General features: G+C 27.2%; 1 long non-coding RNA gene across 2 annotated transcripts in view; it reads left to right on the plus strand.

The window, feature by feature from the left end:
• Nucleotides 1-19391: 19391 nt before the first annotated feature.
• Nucleotides 19392-19728, plus strand: part of LOC105846085 (uncharacterized) — a 51806-nt gene continuing 51469 nt past the window's right edge. The window contains exon 1 of one of the 2 annotated variants that reach the window (XR_010640001.1): nucleotides 19392-19531. This is a non-coding gene — a long non-coding RNA (uncharacterized LOC105846085). The remainder of the gene's footprint in view (nucleotides 19532-19728) is intronic. The other variant, XR_010640004.1, reaches the window with a different exon arrangement.

Here is a 19728-nt window from a genome sequence, read left to right on the forward strand (position 1 = left end):
TGACTTATTTGAATATTTAAATTCAACCAATATACATAAAGTTTTTTTATTTTTTTATTGTTGATTTGTTTAAGTGCTTTATGTTTTAGTTATTAATTAAAAAGTTCACTATTTATTTTATTTTTATAAGTGTCTTATAGATGTCTAAATATATATAATGGGCTAATTTATGTCAAATATTGCTTGTTCTTTATTTTGTTATTGGCATGATAATTTGTTTTGCTCACTTTTTACTTGTTTATTTCTTACTATCATCAGTTATTCAATTTATCAACTAGGGTTATCGGTATAAGATATAGTTAATAGTTGCAGTTATTAAAGTCAGTTCTTTGTTTACATTTGTTGCAATTAGCTATAACTACTATAACTACGACAAAAATAGTATTTAAAAATATGATTATGTTATTTTTAATTTTAATGAGATATTTGATCGATTTTTTTTAGTATTTTGAAAAGGTATAGACTATTCTGGCATGTAGATGCCACTGTAGATGACTGTCTTAACATTTTTAACATTCATATGATTCAAAGGTTCAAATCCTTCTGGCGTTTAGAGTTCCTTAGCAAATCAATTTATTGACATAAATTAATGTATTTATTAATTACTTTTCTGGCACAAAAGCGAGTATTTTTTATTTTGTTTTTTCATTGCAATTTTATGATACTATTTATGCTATACTATATTTCTATACTATTTAGGCTTGTAATTCCATGTGGAAAAATCGAATTTCTTTCGAAAATGCTTAAGTTGCAACCAAGTTAAATTTTGTCAAAAGTACTAAGAAACTATGTTATTTTATTTTGTTTTTTATATTGTAAGGATATTTTGATCTTATTTTCAAAATAAAGTTTTAGTTTAGCATGAAGTGTGTCGTTTCTTTAATGCAGTTTTTATTTAAAACATTCGCTTAGTAAGAAATAGTAAACAAAGTTTAGGTCACATTTTGTTATTATTGTGCTATATACATAACACCGCTAAAAACGTTGAATAACACCTATCGTTGAATAACACCTATCTAGGTTGTTATTTAACGGTAGTGCAGCAGCGGTGTAGTAATCGCCTCATAATGGAAAAGTTCCGAGCTCGATCACCACGTCCCTGGTAGTACCGCGCTTAACTTGCTTCTCCGCGCAGCGGTCTTGTTCGTTATGGTTTATGTTTTGGAGTTATATAGTTAAGAGAGGGTTGTAATTACAACTAAAGTAGCTTCCTCGACTGTAGTGGCTTTCTCGTTCTTGGGGAGGTAAATTAACACACTCAAAAAAAAGGCCAGACACGAATTAATAAATTATCTTATTTTCTTTTTGTTGCAAAAACATTAGAATACTTTCCTTACTAGTTATCTGCGTACAATTAAGTAACAATTACTTTTAATCAAAAAAGCAGTTAAAATATTTAGGAATATAGTAAATTTGCTCGTGAGACATCTTTTTTATAACTATTTTATTTGATATCATCAAAGCATGTCTAATTTTAGTATATTCATCTAGTAGGTGACTTAAGAAAAAAAACATTTTTCTTAAAAATATGTTTCTTGTCATACTGTATTATAAATATATAAATTTCGACCAGAATAAGCTCCGTGAGTAAAATATTATTATAAGTAATTAATTGTCGTTTTAAAATGCCATAAAATAAAAATAATACGCCTGACAAAGTAAATGCTTTTAGTTCGGATAACGTTTTTTTTTTTTTTAATTTGTTCGTCTGGGTTAACAAAATATGCCTTGACTTTTTAATTTGTCTACTTATTTGACGATCTACTTATTTAACGTGACTTGATACTTTAGGTATCCGAAAACTAACGCATTCGCAGAATATCATTTTGTCTAATTATTTAACGATTTTATTTAACGAACTTATTTAGCGCAATGATATATTAAATAAACTAGATGTCTAACTTCGATCCGAAAAATAAAGCCACTTTTTACCCTTTTTACAAATGGCAGATAAAATTTGTAAACAAATATTTTTAACTTTTCTTTTTTTAAATGAAAAAAATATAACAATAGTAGTGCAACAGTCTCATATCAAGGTTGTAAATCAAACTCCTTTCTTCTAAAGCAAGGAGTAAGACAAGGATCGATTTTTTCAGCTCACCTATATAATATTTACACTGAAAGTCTTCTTGAAACTATTACAAATCAAGGTATTGTTGGCACATCGATATATGGTAACTTTACTGGTGTGGTGGCATATGCGGATGATATCATACTTTTAAGCTCTACCCTCTCTGGTCTCAAAAAGCTGATAAAAACATGCAATATTTACAGTAATTTAAATTGTATTAAAATAAGTTCTATTTTATATATATATAAATTATTGGCAGTCCCTACCTTAACTTATGGTATGGAGATATGTGAAAATAATTCTGATTTGATGAAAAAGCTAGATGTAATTGGAAGGAGTGCACTAAAATCGCTTTTAAATGTTTCAAAACACAGTAAGAACTATACAAATTCGCTATTTAAAATCCAGGAAATTTCAAAAAGTATTCAACAAAATAAATTAAACTTGTTTCTTCGTCTTCTTAATAATAAAACAACTTCAGACATTATCTTTTCACAACTGAAACACGCCTTATTTAAACATTCGTTTGTTGGCGATATTCAGGACCTATGCCGTTTTCGGATGCTAAATTTTCAAAACTTAATTCAAAATAAAAAGAAGATAAAAATAGCACTTTCTAAAAGTGAAATTCCCTTCGAAGTTGAACAAACTTTGAAACATGCAATAGAGTGCTGGAATGCGAAAGAGCAAAGAGGAATTTTTAAACAAATTCTGGAAGAAAAAATTCTTAAGTGAAAATCACGAGAAATAACTTTCTTATTTTTCTTTTTTACCTTGTAAATTACATTGGGTGTTAAATAAATGAAATAATAATTATAATAATAATTTAAATTTAAATACTATTTATGTAAAAGTGTTAAACGGAAATTAGAATACTTATAAAATAATAATTTATGATTCCTTAATTTATTTTCGATTGAAAAGGGAATGAAGTTTTGACTAGAAAAGTAAAACGACAAATGCTTTTAAAGCATTTTTATGAATTAAAATACTTTTTAATAAACATAGGCTAATAAAAAAACTTTTGTAAGTGTTTTATAATTACTAAAACTCGTTTTTGAATTATCTTTAATTTATTAGGAGCTTTTAACTTGCATTTTTAACTTTTATTACACACTTCGGCTTCAGCTTTTGCCCTTTTTACAAATGGTGGACTATTGTTATAAACGAAAAAAAGCGGCTTCATTTTTTGTCCTTTAAAATCCCGCATGTTAGACATCTAGTTATATAGACGATGTTTCGTCTGACTTTTTTTTTCCCGTAAACTTTGGGAAGTCAGACGAAAAAACTTTGGTTTTCGCGCTAATGATATAATATCATCTACCGCAACAAATATGTTCTTGCGCCTTTGCTTTGATCTTTATGAAATATCGTAATGTTTCGGTGGGTTTTATTCTAAAAATGCGTTAAAATTTATTTTATTAAATTATCAGTGCTATTCAGAAGCTATATGTCAAGCGAAAAATATAATTTAGAGTATGCTTTTAAATAGTTTGTGAGTTATTTTGTATTAAATCTTTGAAGGATTACCAAAAATAATCTTTAATAGCTCTCAGCAATTGCGTAGATTGTTTTGTTTGCCAACTAACAGGCAGTGAAAAATCAATCGTGTTTCAATGTCTACCCTTTTTTACCTTCACTTTAAACTTGTTAAGAGAATTACAAGCACCTGATTGTATTCGATATGAATATGCATTAAGATGTACAATAATAAAGTTTTAGTTGTTTCTCCGCTTTTGAGTTGAATGAAAGATCAAGAAAACATTCTCAGTAAAAAGAGAATCAAAGTAGCTTCTATAAAGCATATCAACAAAGAAAAAATATTGAAGATAACAGAGGTAATAATTATCATTATTATGCATTATTTTAATTGACAAATAAAGTTTTTCATTTCTCAAGAGAAGGTCTAGTTTTTGCTTGGTAATTACCCTGGGATATTATACATTTTTTTCCGAATTATTGTTCATAAATTTTGGAATTTTGATTTTATTTTTCTGTAGAAAACATATAAAATATTTTTTAGTGAATGCAAAATAATTAATCATTTATTGAGAAATTTTTAATGCTAAATGCATTTAGATTGAGATTGCATTGAAAATTAGAAATGCATTATTATATTTCATTAATTCTAAATGTGTTTAGCATTTATTATGAAATATTATATTATTCTGATATTGAATTTAGATATGCTTTAAGTAAATTTTTTTTGTGAATTATGGAGTATTGTTTATTGTTTAAAAGTATGCTGTTTTTTTAGATAAATTACAATGAAGCAAATGTAATATTTTGTTCACCTGAAGCCATTCTAACAACTTATAGATCAATTGTCAATGATCTATAAGTTGTTAGATTTAATCAAAAACTTGTTGCAATTGCAATTGATGAAAGTCATTGTGCAAAAAAGTGGTAAGTGATTTTGTTACATAGATACATTTTCTACGTATAGTAAACATTGATATTTACAACTTTAGTGTCAGACCTTCTTGTAATACATTGAATTAAATTAAAATTAAAAAAATTTTACTCATTGAAAGAAAAGATAAATGCATTACCTATAGCATTATGTAAGTAAAATCTTGTGATTTACATGATTTTATTTATACCTTATTAGTCTGCGATTGTTATAGGGGATGTTCAAGTACACAATCAGATGCATTTCGGTCTCATTATAATAGACTCTCGAATTGCTATCACTTGTCCCTAAAAGAATTCCAGTATTGGCATCGACAGCAACTGCAGCTAAAAGTACTGCTGACTTTATTATTGATAATCTTTGTATGCATAATTTGGTTATTATATCATCTTCACCAGAAAGAAGAAATATTGAATACAGCCTAATACATATTGACTCTAGAGATCCAGAGAAATTTTTTTGAATACTTATTCAGCTAAAAGAACTTTAGTCTTTTCTACAACTATGACTAATGTGAGATCGATTTATGGGTACTTTCGCAAAGAACTAGGAGAAAAATATAAAAGCTGATAGACCATATAGTCAATTTCATTCCAAAACAGATGATGATTTTAATCATGAAAAATATAATTAAACAAAGATCAAGCTTCAATTTGTTTGATCAAAAATATTCTTTGATCAAGCTTCATTTGTTTGTTCGAAAATATTCTACAATCCGTTTCTTCTGCTTTTGGTGTAGATATCAATATTCTTTGTGAGTTTTCTTTAAGAATTTCACGACTTCTTGATATGGCATTTATATTTTTTGGTATTTTTGCTGATATTCTTTTTACATTTGTATAGCATGTTTTACAAATACAATGATAGTGATTTGAATAAGTTAGCTTTTCATTTATGATTTTTTCTATATTTAGGTCAGTCTCTGTTATTTTCCCCTTATTATCCCATAGATTAATTTTCATAGAATCGTCATCATAAGATGAATACTTTTGTGTGATATTATGAAGATATAAATGAAGGAGGTAAGAAAACCTCAGAAGGTTGTGACCTTTTTTTTGTTAATGGTATAATGTCTTTTGTTTTTTTTTAACCAATAAAACATCGTGATTATTGCATTGAAAATCAAACAACTTATCATCCATTTATTAAAAATTGGATACGATGTTGCAATAAAAGAGTTCACCAAAGCTTATGAGTATATAAAAAATGTTTATACAAAATGTTTGAATTTAATAAATTAAATTTGAAGTTAATCTGACTTAATTTGGCCACTACTTATGAGTAAGAAAAAACAATGAATTTATTATAATTTTTATAAATCTGTAATCAGAAAAAACGTAAATAATGTGTCTTTTTTTGTTTGAAAGTTAAAAATACGGGTTAACAAAATATATTTGACGTATCTTAAATTTGGTAAAATTGTTGATAATTTGTTGAAAATGGTTGATAATTGCTTTTTAAAAAGTTTATTACCCCCGTCCTTAAACCTGCTAAGTGTAAATATTTTTTACCATTATTAATTTTTTTAAATAACCAAAATTTTCTCGTCTGACTTCCCGGGAAAAAAAGTCAGACGAATTATCGTCTGACTTTTTTTCCCGGAAAGTCAGACGAGATAATTATTAAAGTTCACGGTAAAAAAAGTCAGGCGAATTATCGTCTACTAGTAATATATGATATTAAGATATTACCTTAATATACATACATTAAACCCTATAATTAGCCTCAATCGGCCTTTGCCGAAGGCACATCGCTAATACTTACGGTACAAAAACATTCACTACCTAACGAAATAACATTGTGAAAAACGTAATTTTAATGGTTTTTCATAACTTTGCTTTTAATTTTTGAATTAATGAACTTAAATGTAAATATTTATTTGGATTTATGACGAAAAATATCCAATTTGCTGGATTTGTACATTTCAAAGTAGAAAGTAAAAGAAAAAATAAAAACGATTATTAGTAGTTTAAGTTTTTTAAATTTAGTTTATTATTTATTTTTCATAAATTATCCGTACATATTGTTCTACTATTTGTTATCACTGTTATTTGTTATTACTGTTAGTAATATCCCTTAAATTCCTTAAATAATGCTATTTAAGCAAATAGAAATAATAGTAATCAAAACAGTGATAATAAATTTTTTATTTTTTCTAGTATTATTAGCTATGTTATTTTTAGCTATTTTGAAGAACTTTCTTTTACTTTAGAACATATATTTGATGTTCTAATAAGATACCAATCAACAAATTGAAGTATAAATAAAAATTACAAAAAACTGATATGGTTAATTTAATTGAAAAATTTTTCCCATTTTTTAAATTTTTTTTCCTTTTTTTTTATAATATTAAAAGTTTTTTCTACGAAAAAAATTATTCTACCAAAAAAATTTTAAACTAATAATTTGCCATGTTAATGCAAAGAATGAAAGCAGAAATAAATACTTTTTACTGCTACCTTCCTTCGCAATAAGAATATCCATTACTTTTTATGAACAAATTGCAGATGCATAACTTTTTAACAAAGTATTTTACAGAAATATCTTTTGATAAATACTAATATGAAGTTATTGAAAGTATTTAATATTAATGTGTTTTGCATATAATTTGTTTATATTAAAGTTTCTTATAATTTAAAATAAATTCTTTCCCATATCCATTTATTAGAAATTAGGCTGATACAAAAAACTATAAAGATTTTTTTTTTTAACTTTTTTTTAAATAATATTTTACAATTTCTTTGTTTCTTTAGCTTAGGTAGTTTCAAATTAAATATAAAGTGAGGAATTGCATTGAATCATTTAATTTTTTAACACCAAATTAAATTTGGTAGAAATATTCAGATTTTTTATATTTCAAACCAAAAAACTTTGCGATGAAATTTTCATTTAACTCTTCTATTAAAGTTTTTATTCCACCTGCATTTTCTGAAGCTTCCATTAAAAATTATATAATAAATTTTAGACAATGTTATTGTTTTTTGTTTAAATTTCATTTTGATTTCTATTAAAAAATAGTGCAAAGGAGGTTTTTTGTTTCACTAGCTTTTACTACATCCTGTATAATTGAGTATAAAAAAAAGTTAGCTGTTGATGAATTTTATGTACCCTGTTTATAAAAGTTGAAGAAATGTGGAAATAAAATACTGTTTTCTAGCCTCAGCTATAAGTTATGCATAAGCTTTGCTGTTAAGTTCAATTACACAAAGCTGAAGAATCTAGATAGAACAATTTAGATAATTATTTTACAAACTAGCTATCATTTAGTTTCATATTTGAAACATTGTCAGAGAGTACAATGGTACACTTTGTTAGTTGGTTACTTGTCAATTATACTAAAGAATTCTTAAAATTCTTCAACATATTTTCAACGTTTGAAAGCCTGTTATGTTAAGTTGAGTTAATCTATTGTACTGCTAATGAATAAAAGGATTCATCTGGCAGTTCATCTTTTTCATCTTTTTGCTACATAATTCATAATTTGTATTTCCAATTTTTTAAAAATTAGAAGGACAGCTATTTAGTTCATGTATTCTAGAAAGGTTTTTTACCTGGTTTTCCTACTTTTGATAATATTTATTTTGCAACTTTTTTCTGGGCTCTGACTAAATGATGAGCTTTTACTTTTATTTCATCTGAAGAATTTTTAAGGCTCTTGTTCAATGCATCTATCTTCTCTTTTGAATATAAAATGGTTGAGAAACGAAGAATAAAATAAACTTAAGTTCAATATAAAACTCATTTTTAACGAAAACATGAAAAACTGTAGCTAAACTGTTATGCTTGCAGTTTTAAATTTATTTTCCTGACCACAAACCACATCAAATTAGAGGGTAACTAAATTAAGATTTAACTTTTATATATATATATATATATATATATATATATATACAATTTAGAACTTATCAAATGTATATATATATATATATATATATATATATATATATATATATATATATATATATAAAGAGAAGAACATTTAAAAATTGCATCTATGTTATGGAATATATATATATATATATATATATATATATATATATATATATATATATATATATATATATATATATATATATATATATATATAAAGAGAAGAACATTTAAAAGTTGCATCTATGTTATGGAATATATATATATATATATATATATATATATATATATATATATATATATATATATATATATATATATATAATTAATTAGTAAAAAACACTTATCTAACTTTTATCTTCGACTACTCTTCCTGATGATTCAGCAATGGTGAAACTTCAAGTCGAAGATAAAAGTTAGATAAGTGTTTTTTACTAATTAATTATTGCTCTGTTCTTTAAGAACATTGAGCGCTCTATTTGTAATATACACTAACATAATTTACATATATATATATATATATATATATATATATATATATATATATATATATATATATATATATATATATATATATATATGTATATATATATATATATATATATATATATATATATATATATATATATATATATATATATATATATATATTCCATAACATAGACGCAACTTTTAAATGTTCTTCTCTTTTTTAAGGATCTCAGCTATCATAACTTACCGACTTTCACAACAATATGACTTTCTTAACTGTTAGAAATGATTTTGATAGTTAAACCTCGAAATCCGATATTTAACAATAGAATCATAAACTAAGAGCTAAGTTGAATTCAAAAATATTTTCATGTTTCTATAGCAAAGAAATGCTATAATGCTAATTAATACTAATGCTAGCAAAGAATGTTTGATGTTAAGTTTTGATCAAAAGTTCTTATTTTTTATTTTGATGAAAAATACGAAACTTTTATGAATTATTTAGTTGTGGTTGTTTATTTATTCTTTTTTTTAATGTGTGTAAATTGTATAATTATTTTCATTATTTCATAGTATTATTTATTTATGAAGGTATTTTTTTTTTGTGTCATTACTTTTTGCCAGGCTGCTATGTATTTTTTACACTATTTAATTCGCTCCTTATAAGGCTGCAAACAAACAGGTTGGGAATTACTAAAAAATAAAAAAATAGTGTTAAATAGCAAGAAAATGGTTGACAGAAGACTTTAAAAGTTGAAGATTGTAAGAGTTAACAAAACAAGATGTTGGGAGAGAGTCCTTATGCTTGGTGAGCAAAAAAAAAGTTGAGTCCTCAACAAATAGAGTCACTTCAGATGAAAGATTTTCAGGAAAATCATTAATTTAGATAAAAAAAGTACAGGATAGAACATTGTTATATCCCTGTAGTTATTGGAAATGAAGAGGAGTGTTGGCTTTCAAAGATAAATAATACTGCGATCAGAAAGAAATGATTTGATAATCTCAAAAACGATCAACATCTCACATTTTATCAAAATCTTTTGATATGTTAGCAAGTCAGCCTGAGAACCAGACAATTAAAATCCATATCGATTGTCAGAGTGTAAGATATTAGATTTGAGTTAAAATGTTAGCTATTTATTGGTTAAAAATTCAAAGAGCTAATAATAAAAAAGAAAATTTATAGAATGATAGTTGGATAATCTAGTATTCTCTAGAGTTTGTAAAAATTAGATCCACAGAATTCATTTTCCGGCAGTCAGGAAAACAAGATTCCGTCAAGCACTTAATAATATTTTAGAGAGGATTATAAAGAGTTTTGGAGAAAAAATTTTGTATGACAGAAATTTTGTCTAGACCACAACCCTTACAATTTTATTTAAATTGGTAGATTAGGTAGTAGAGTTTACTTAGTAATGACTTATGCAACGGAGGCCTAAATTATTTGGATATATAACAACGGATTAATTGGTTTAATGTGAATGACAGAAAAAGGTATGGCCATTAGATTAAGCAAAAAATTTCTTTACTAATACTTCTGCCTTATCCCGGGTATAGGTATTAAGATCAGACCTACAAATTAGAGTTAAAATATTAGACTTACCTTTGTTAATCGCTCTGTTGAAGTTTCCCAAAAGCCTCAAGAACCTAACTTCTGAGAAAAGATACAAGATTTTGCATACTGAGAATAAAGAAGCTTAGCATCACACTGCACCTTTTTACATTGATTTCTTGTAATAATAAAATACGTTTGTTTTTTAATCATTTTTTCAAAATCTTTTTTACAAGAATATTGTTCTTTTGAAAAAGATCTTTCTTTTTAAAAAAATGATTATAATTAAATGTAACAGCTTCACAAGTAGGTAAAAACTATGGAGAAGAATGAGGCTTGGCTTGCAACTAACAAGAAGAAATAAAAGCTTCCATTGCTGCCTGCCCTTCCAATAGTAATCATTTTTGTAACATCATTTTACGAATTTCTGTCATCAAATCTCTTTTTATTAAAGCAAAAAAAATTTTGGGTTTCTCGTTTTGATAAAAAATAAGATTTTTTGTCATGATTTAGTCGGTACAAGAAAAAAGTTATTATCTAATGCATTTATAACGCAATCCAATTACGTGAAACCACATAAATATGAAATGATTCAGCGAGGGGACTTAATAAAATTGAATAACCAGCTAATTAAAATCTTGAAATACCTTGATATAAAGATTCAATGGCATTAATCTCTTCCGCACAACAATCAAACCTAAGATATAAAGGACTCCAATTAGGATTCCATTTTATTTATATGTATGTGCTTGTATATATATATATATAATATACATGTGAGTACATTTACAGTATTGGACAAAACATTTGCAACCAACATCGAACAATGCTAAAAAGTGTTCCTAATTTTACATGTCTTAAAAACGAAACGAACTATACTACCACAGCAAACAGTTCAGAAGTCTGGAGTCATAGCATGCCATGACATGAGCAATCAGCTGACAGGTGACAGCACACAGACAGAATTTCGTTGACTAGTGCCATTTTGCAGCAAACAAAACAAGTGCAACTTATTTGGTTTGTTTCATTTTCTTAAGTCTGGTCCGTGTCAACGTCACGGAAGTTTTTTAATAATTAAAGGAAGTATCCAGAAGTTTCCAGAAGTTTCCAGAAGCATGCAGAAGCTTCCAGAAGTTTCCAGAAGAAGCATCTGGAAGCATCCAGTAGCATCCAGAAATATCCAGAAAGTTTCCAGAAGCATGTTGAAGCTTCCAGAAGTTTCCAGAAGAAGCATCCAGACGCATCCAGAAGCTTCCAGAAGCATCGAAAAGAAGCATCTAGAATCTTCCAGAACAGGTTCACACAGGTTCATTTTACTATATAAGAGACATGTAAATCGACATGTAATTCAGTCAGTATATGGAAGTCAATCAGTCAGTATTATCAAGACAGTTTATCGAAGTGAGTTTTATCAAAGTGTTTTATCGAAGAACATCAATACAAGAAGTGAAATACAACAAGTGTTTCATTGCATCAATACAGTCCACATCCAACCAAGACGTTGTGTTCCACAGAGCATTATTGTATCATCACAAGGTAAATGTAACACGGTAAGCCTTGAGAAGCGTGATTATTTGTTTTATTATTTTTATGACTTCAAGTGCAAGAATGGCTCCCGACAGTCTTGGATTGGAACTAAGAAAGAAAATTATTGGCGATTACGTAACTGGAATGTCACAAAGAAGTATTTGTGATAAATATCGAGTAAAAAAATGGACCGTATCAAGACTATGTTCCAAATATCGTTCTACGGGGAAGTTGGCAGCAAATATCAAAGGTGGAAGACCGCGTTCCACCACTTCTAGAGAGGATTCTATGATCGTCAGATCCGTAAAGAAGGATCCCTGGATATCATCAGTTGACATACAAAAGCAATTAGAGCTGCCTGTATCGGACCGAACAATCAGACGACGTGCTGTTGAAGCTGGATTGTTTTCTCGACGTCCTGCAAAGAAACCGCTAATTTTACTGAAAAACCAGAAGAAAAGACTCCTGTTTGCTACATCTCATATTGACTGGAATGTGCTGAAATGGCGAACTGTCCTGTTTAGTGATGAATCGAAGTTCAACATCATTGGGAGCGATGGCATTTGCCGTGTACGTCGACCGGCCGGAAAACGCCTCGATTTACGTTACTGCCATAAGACCGTGAAGCATGGTCTGGGGGTGTTTTTCTGCTAACGGTCTAGGTCCAATACATCGAAACGATGGAATAATGGACCGTTTTATGTATAAAAATATCCTGAAAGATGTTATGTTACCTCATGCTGAATGGAATATGCCAATAAAATGGGTTTTTCAGCAAGACAACGATCCGAAACACACTGCAAAAGTAGTCAAGCAGTGGTTTCAAGACAACCACCTATTGGCGATGGATTGGCCGCCTCAATCTCCGGATCTCAACCCTATCGAGAACCTGTGGGAGATCGTCAACCGCAGAATTAATCGTGAAGGTGTTCGTAATAAGGATCAGCTGTTTGAACAAATCCAAAAGGCCTGGGCAGCGATTCCACAAAGTTTCATTGATCACCTGATTGAATCTATGCCTTGAAGATGCAAGGCTGTGATCGACAACAAAGGATTCGCCACGAAATATAGATAGCGAAATACAGCTTGGTCAACATTTTGTCGAGTTGCACTTGTTTTGTCCAGAAGGAAATCAACTTTTTTTAATACTTTTGTTTAATTTATTAATTATCGTGTACAAATAATGAACTTTGTGATGAATAAAACTTGAAGAACTTTATCTCTAAACAGTTACATAGTTATTTCTCTAAATTGAAAAAATGCAGCACTTTTATATAAAGAAACTAAATTAGCATTATTTGGTTGCACTCGTTTTGTCCAATACTGTATATGTGAATGTGTGTACGTAAAATACATGTTTGTGTATATATAAATGTAAAAAATATGTGTGTGTATATATATGTAATATATATATATACTCCTAGTCGGCGTTTATGGGACATGTTTTTTTATTCCCGTTATGTTATTTTTTTTTTTACGATTTTTATCTTGTTTATATTTTTTAATTTCTATTTTATTTCTATTTTTATTTATACATATTTAAATTTATCATTTTATTAAAAAAATATATATGTTATATTTATTTTTGTCATTTTTATTTATTTATAATATATCATATTTCATTTTTATTTTCATCTATTTACAAAATCGATTAATTACAGTAATATAACCATATTTACCATGGGTGACACGTTTTTATTTGTGAGTATTATCGAAAAAATTTTGTTTGTTTATTTACTGTTATTTTTTAATGAAATATTTATATTACTTTTATTTATATGATTATTGATATTAAGATTATTATATTTATTAAATCATTGTTACTTTTTTTTGCAGTTATTGTTTTTGTTACATGGTAAGTTGTTACGTTTTGTCATTACATAACTGTTTGTAACTTTTCTGTCTGTGCATTATATTCAATTCTTGTTTTAAAATTGATATTGATTTACTATCATATAAATTTCTTATTATTCTTATAATTTATCATTATTATTATTACCATTATTATTTGTATTATTAATGCTCTTTTATGGTATGCACTTAAGATTAGTTTTTAACTATTAACCTCGATTGTAAGTTCTTTTATCGAAAATATATTGATATTGATATTACTAGTTCTTTAAACCTTGTCCTAACCCTAAAACTGACCTTGATGCTGACACTAACCAAACCCTCAGTCGATGTTGCAGCAGTCTTTTGCGAGTCAGGATATATGATAGTTATTGTATGTATTTTATGCTCTCTATAAAAGGTGCTCACGGGGACATTTTTTTGAAAAAAAACGATGCTTACAGGAACAAAAAAAATAACTGGTTCACCAAGGTGTACAGGGTACACAGGTGCTCTTGATAATGCTAATGTCCCCGTAAGTATTCTTTCTTTGCAAAATCTGTTCCTGTAAGTGATAATATAGGTCTAGGGGAACATGTTGTACCTTTGACCACGTTGTACCTTAGGTCACTCTACTCTGTCGGCTTACTATTACTATTTTAAAAAAACGTGAAGTGCCATTTGAAATAATAGTTCATGACGACTCTTCTTACCGTAAAACATCATGCTTGGGATAGATGGTATTGATCCACAAGTAATTATAAAGTAATACGATTTTCGAAACGGATATGCTTAATGCAGTGAATTTTGTGCTTCAATAAAAAATGAGTTTAAGTGAAGCTGCAAGACATTGCAACATTAAAAAATCAACTTTGATATATCAGTTGAAGCAGTTTAAAAAATCTGGTAGTTGGGAATATTTATATTCAAATATCACACCAAAAAAAATATTCTCAACTGAAGAAGTATTAATTTTGGTAAACTACTTAGCAGATGCTGCAAATATGCATTATGGACTTACATTAAAGCAGATAAGGTCCTTTGTATATGAGTATGCTTTAGCAAATCATAAAAAAATTGAAACTTCATAGATGAAAAATAAATGTGCAGGTGAACAATGGCTGCGAGATTTTCGCAAAAGATATAATATCAAGCTATCTCTTTGTTAACCACAACCTACAAGTCTTGGTAGATCTTCTGCGTTAAATAGAGAAACCGTAAGAATTGTATATAAAATTAAAAAAATGTTTTAGAACGTTGTAATTTTGACCCATCAAATATTTGGAATTGCGATGAAACAGGAATTACCACAGTCCACGTACCACCAAAAATTCTAGCTCCAAAAGGTAATAAAAAAAATAGGGAGGATGACTAGTGCTGAACGAGGTAATAATGTAACAATGATTGCAGCCATTAATGCTACTGGAAATAGCAAAGACTACATGTTAAATAAATCTCCTCCTGGAAGTGTAGGAGCAGCTAATAAGTCTTGATGGTCAAATGAAATCATTTTTATGCAATTTTTTGAACATTTTAATAGTAATGTGCAACCATCAATTGAAAAACCTGTTCTTTTATTAATGGATAATTATGAAAGTCATATAAACATTTCTGTTATTGAGTTAGCAAAAAAATTAGGAATAGTTTTAATGACATTTCATCCTCACACAACCCATAAAATGAAACCTCTCGATCGTGGTGTTTTTGGACCATTTAAAACTTTTAACAATGCCATGAATAACTAGATGATATCACCAGACAATGCTGGTAAACCAGTTACAATATACGATATATCTTACCTTGTTGGTCAAGCTTTTCCTCATGCTTTTGTATCAAATAATATTATAAACAGTTTTAAATGTACTGGATTTTATCCATTTAATGAAAATATTTTTACTGATATTGACTTTTTAGCTGAAAATGTTACTGATAGGCCAATAGAGAATACTAAAGCTTGCATTTCTAATGAAAGTATTCATCTTAAAACTGCTCCATCCAGTTTACCATCAACATCATCTATTGTTTCAGGGGAAATCCCTACTGTGAGTTTACCATCAAAATCATTTATTGTTTCACCTGAGATAATACAACCTCATCCTATAGCTAAATTAAGAAAAACAAACACTTCAAAAGACGTAAGGGAAAATCACGTATTTTAACTGATACACCTGAAATTAAAGTTATTCTAGATTCAAAATCTCATAACCAACAATTTAAAAAGTCTTCTTCAAGCAAAAGAAAAAAAATGGCAAAACAGATTATTTTTAGTCAGTCTGACTAAAAATAATCGACATAGGCGTAGAAAGAATTTTTTGGTGTTTGAGATAGGTAACTTCCAGACATGGAGCAAACTCCAAACATTTATATGTTTATACTTATGTCAAATAATGAGGGTTTGCAAAAAATTGTGATGATTGGAGGCTGGGAACAGAAAAGCCCCAAAATTTTTACAAGTTATTTTCTTATTAAGTGTCATACATTATGAACAGCTCACATTCTTTTGAAGATAATGATTTTCAGGAGCTTGGTAAATATTTCACAAACTTTACTCTTGCAGAACCCTATGTGCATATCTATATTTTTTATACTGTTAAGTTGTTTTCACAATTTGATATAATTGAGTATCTTTTTGTCAGCATTATATATTATCTAATAGAATAATCTTATCAGTTTTTAGATTTAGAAGTAAAAAACCTAATGGAAGTTTATAGATTAACATGGCCAGATGCTTCTGTAACACCAAAAATGCATTTAATTGAAAACTATTATCTCAGTTCATTGAAAAATGGAGATTAGGAATTGGTATTTATGGTGAACAAGGTGGCGAAAGTTTCCATGCTGAATTTAACAATCTTAATAGATTATTCTGGCATATGAAGGGATGTAGTCGGCTTGAAAGCACTATAAAAGAACATTTTATAAGCAATCACCCTAAAGCGAAAGATATGAAACCGATTGTAAAAAAACTTTTCATTTTAAGATGTCTTTTAATTAAACTCTATAGCAATGTAAGTTTGTTAAAATGGTGATTACTAATATTAGAAATTCCTAAGTTATAATAAACTTTTTGATTCAAAAATCAAAATTTTATGAAGGGATGCTATATTTAATAACATCTCTAAATTCAAACAAATAAAGCTGCTAATAATGAATTTTTTCTATATATATATATATATATATATATATATATATATATATATATATATATATATATATATATATATATATATATATATATATATATATATATATATATATATATATATATATATATATATATATATATATATATATATATAGATATAGATATATATATATATATATATATATATATATATATATATATATATATATATATATATATATATATATATATACATATATATATATGTATATATATATATATATGTATATATATATATATATGTATATATATATATATATATATATTTATATATATATATATATATATATATTTATTTATTTATTTATGTATATATATATATTTATTTATGTATGTATGTATGTATGTAAACAACTTTAAAATGTATTCTACAAAATAGAGTGCTCAATTTTCTTAAAAGAACAGAGCAATTATTAAGTAAGTTTTTTCTACAACGTTTACAGACGCGTAGAAAGAATTTTTTGGTGTTTGAGATAGGTAACTTCCAGACATGGAGCAAACTCCAAACATTTATATGTTTATACTTATGTCAAATAATGAGGGTTTGCATAAAATTGCAATGATTGGAGGCTGGGAACAAAAAAGCCCCAAAATTTTCGCCCCGCCCTGCCCCAAACGTGAGAGCAGCAAGTTGATAAAGTATTTTTTGTACTATTCTTAACTAGACTTACATTCATCGATAAATTTTAGATTTCATTTTAAAATATTTTAGCGTTCAAAAATTATGACCATATAAAGTTTAAACCCCCCTCTATTTGAGGGGGTTGCAAATTTTATATGGTAATAATTTTTAAACGCTAGTAGATAATACTCTGAAACTTACTGAAGTATGAAACACCAAAAAATTCTTTCTACGCCTCTGTTCTATTATACAGATTGTTTCATTAGGAACAGCTGTGTGACCTTTTGCAAAATCAATGGTTTTATCTAACATATCTGCAAATTGAATAAATGTACAGTCATTTTTATTTTCGATTATGGAGAACCTTACTTTATTTTAATAAGGAAATTTGGAAAAAGAAAAACATACATGACTGCTTTGATGTAACAATAGGAAGTTACGACGGAGCAGAAATTTGTGAATTTGTTAGACTATATATTTTAGATTTATTAAGTAAAATAATCAATATAAATAATTTAGGCCTTCATCGCGATGATGATTTAATAGTAATGCGTGAAAAATCTGGTCCACAGCTCGATAAAATTAGAAAAGATATTATAAATTTTTTTTTAAATATTGGCTTTCAAATCGAAATAAACATAAAAATAGTGAACTTTCTTGATGTCACATTTAACCTCTCTGAGAATTCATATAAGCCTTTTAAAAAACCAAACGATGAATTATTGTGTATTAATATTAAATCAAATCATCCACCCCAAATTCTAAATCAAATGTATTCAATCCTCAAAACGAACATTTAAAGATGTCCTTTAAAAAAGTGGTTTTGAAAAATTTGAACTTAAATTTAACCCCGAAAAAAAGAATACAAAAAAGCGAAATAGAACTAGAAATGTAATTTGGTTCAACCCCCCATATAGCAAAAATGTTTCCACTAACATAGGAAAAGTATTTTTAAAATTAGTCAAAAAGTATTTCCCGACCTCTAATAAATTACATAAAATTTTTAATCGAAATACAATTAAAGTTAGCTACAGTTGCACAAAAAGTATGGAAAGAATTATAAAAGGTCACAATAATGCTTTGTTAAGCAAAAAAAAATCCGAAATGAAAAAACTACAGAAAATTGTAATTGTAAACAAAAAAGCAATTGCCCAATGAGTGGAAGTTGTTTATCACAAAATGTGGTATATAAATGTGTTGTTTCCTCTAAGAATGTACCCGATAAACAATATATTGGCATAACAGAGGGTGAATGGAAAAATTGTTTTACCAATCATAAGCAATCTTTTAAAAATTAAAAGTATTCAAAAGACACTATGCTGTCAAAATATATATGGGAATTAAAAGGTAAAAATATTGATGATATTAAACTGAATTGGTTCATCCTTAAAACAGTGCCTGTATATAACAATATTTTCTTAAAATACATACTATGCATACAAGAAAAATTTCAAATAATTACACATGCAAACCAAGTTTGTTTATTAAACAAAAAATCGGAATTAATTTCTAAATGTAGGCACGAAAATAAGTTTTTCATAAAAAACTATAAAAATAAATGAGCTCAAATAATAGTTACGTTAAACCCCCTTTTTAAAATTTAAAAAAAAAAAAAAAAAGCATAAGCAATCATTTCTAAAGAATTCTCTTTATAATAGTGTCAGCAAATTCTACAAATGTGTGAAAATTTACAGCAATCGATGCATTTGTGACTTCCTGTAATTTAATTTTTGATATAAATTGAAGTTTTATTAATTTGATCATTCATGAGTCTTTTTTGATGAATCACAGTCTTAAATAGGAATTTCCGTTTCTTTTTTTTCTGTTATCCATTGCTGACAGCGTACATTTTTTTCTGTTTCGATTGCTGACAGCCATTGCTGACAGCGTCATGATGTTAGTGTAATTAACAAGTTTGCAAACATTTTTTTTGTCTTTAGTTACAGAACTATTGTAGAATTATATTATGAGGAGTTTAAAATATCTGGTCTGTAAGTGTTTATTTCTTTGTAATTTTCAATAATAATTATATAAATTTTAAAAATTCAAAAAATGAATTCAAAAGTATATAACAATTTATTTTCATCTTAATAAGTAATAAAAAGATTATAAAAAAAGCGTAAAACAGTTATAATTGAAATTTCTGACGCTTGCACTTTAATTACTTATTTAAATGATTTCATAGTTT

Source organism: Hydra vulgaris, chromosome 08, assembly GCF_038396675.1.
Source record: "Hydra vulgaris chromosome 08, alternate assembly HydraT2T_AEP".
Lineage (NCBI taxonomy): Eukaryota > Metazoa > Cnidaria > Hydrozoa > Anthoathecata > Hydridae > Hydra > Hydra vulgaris.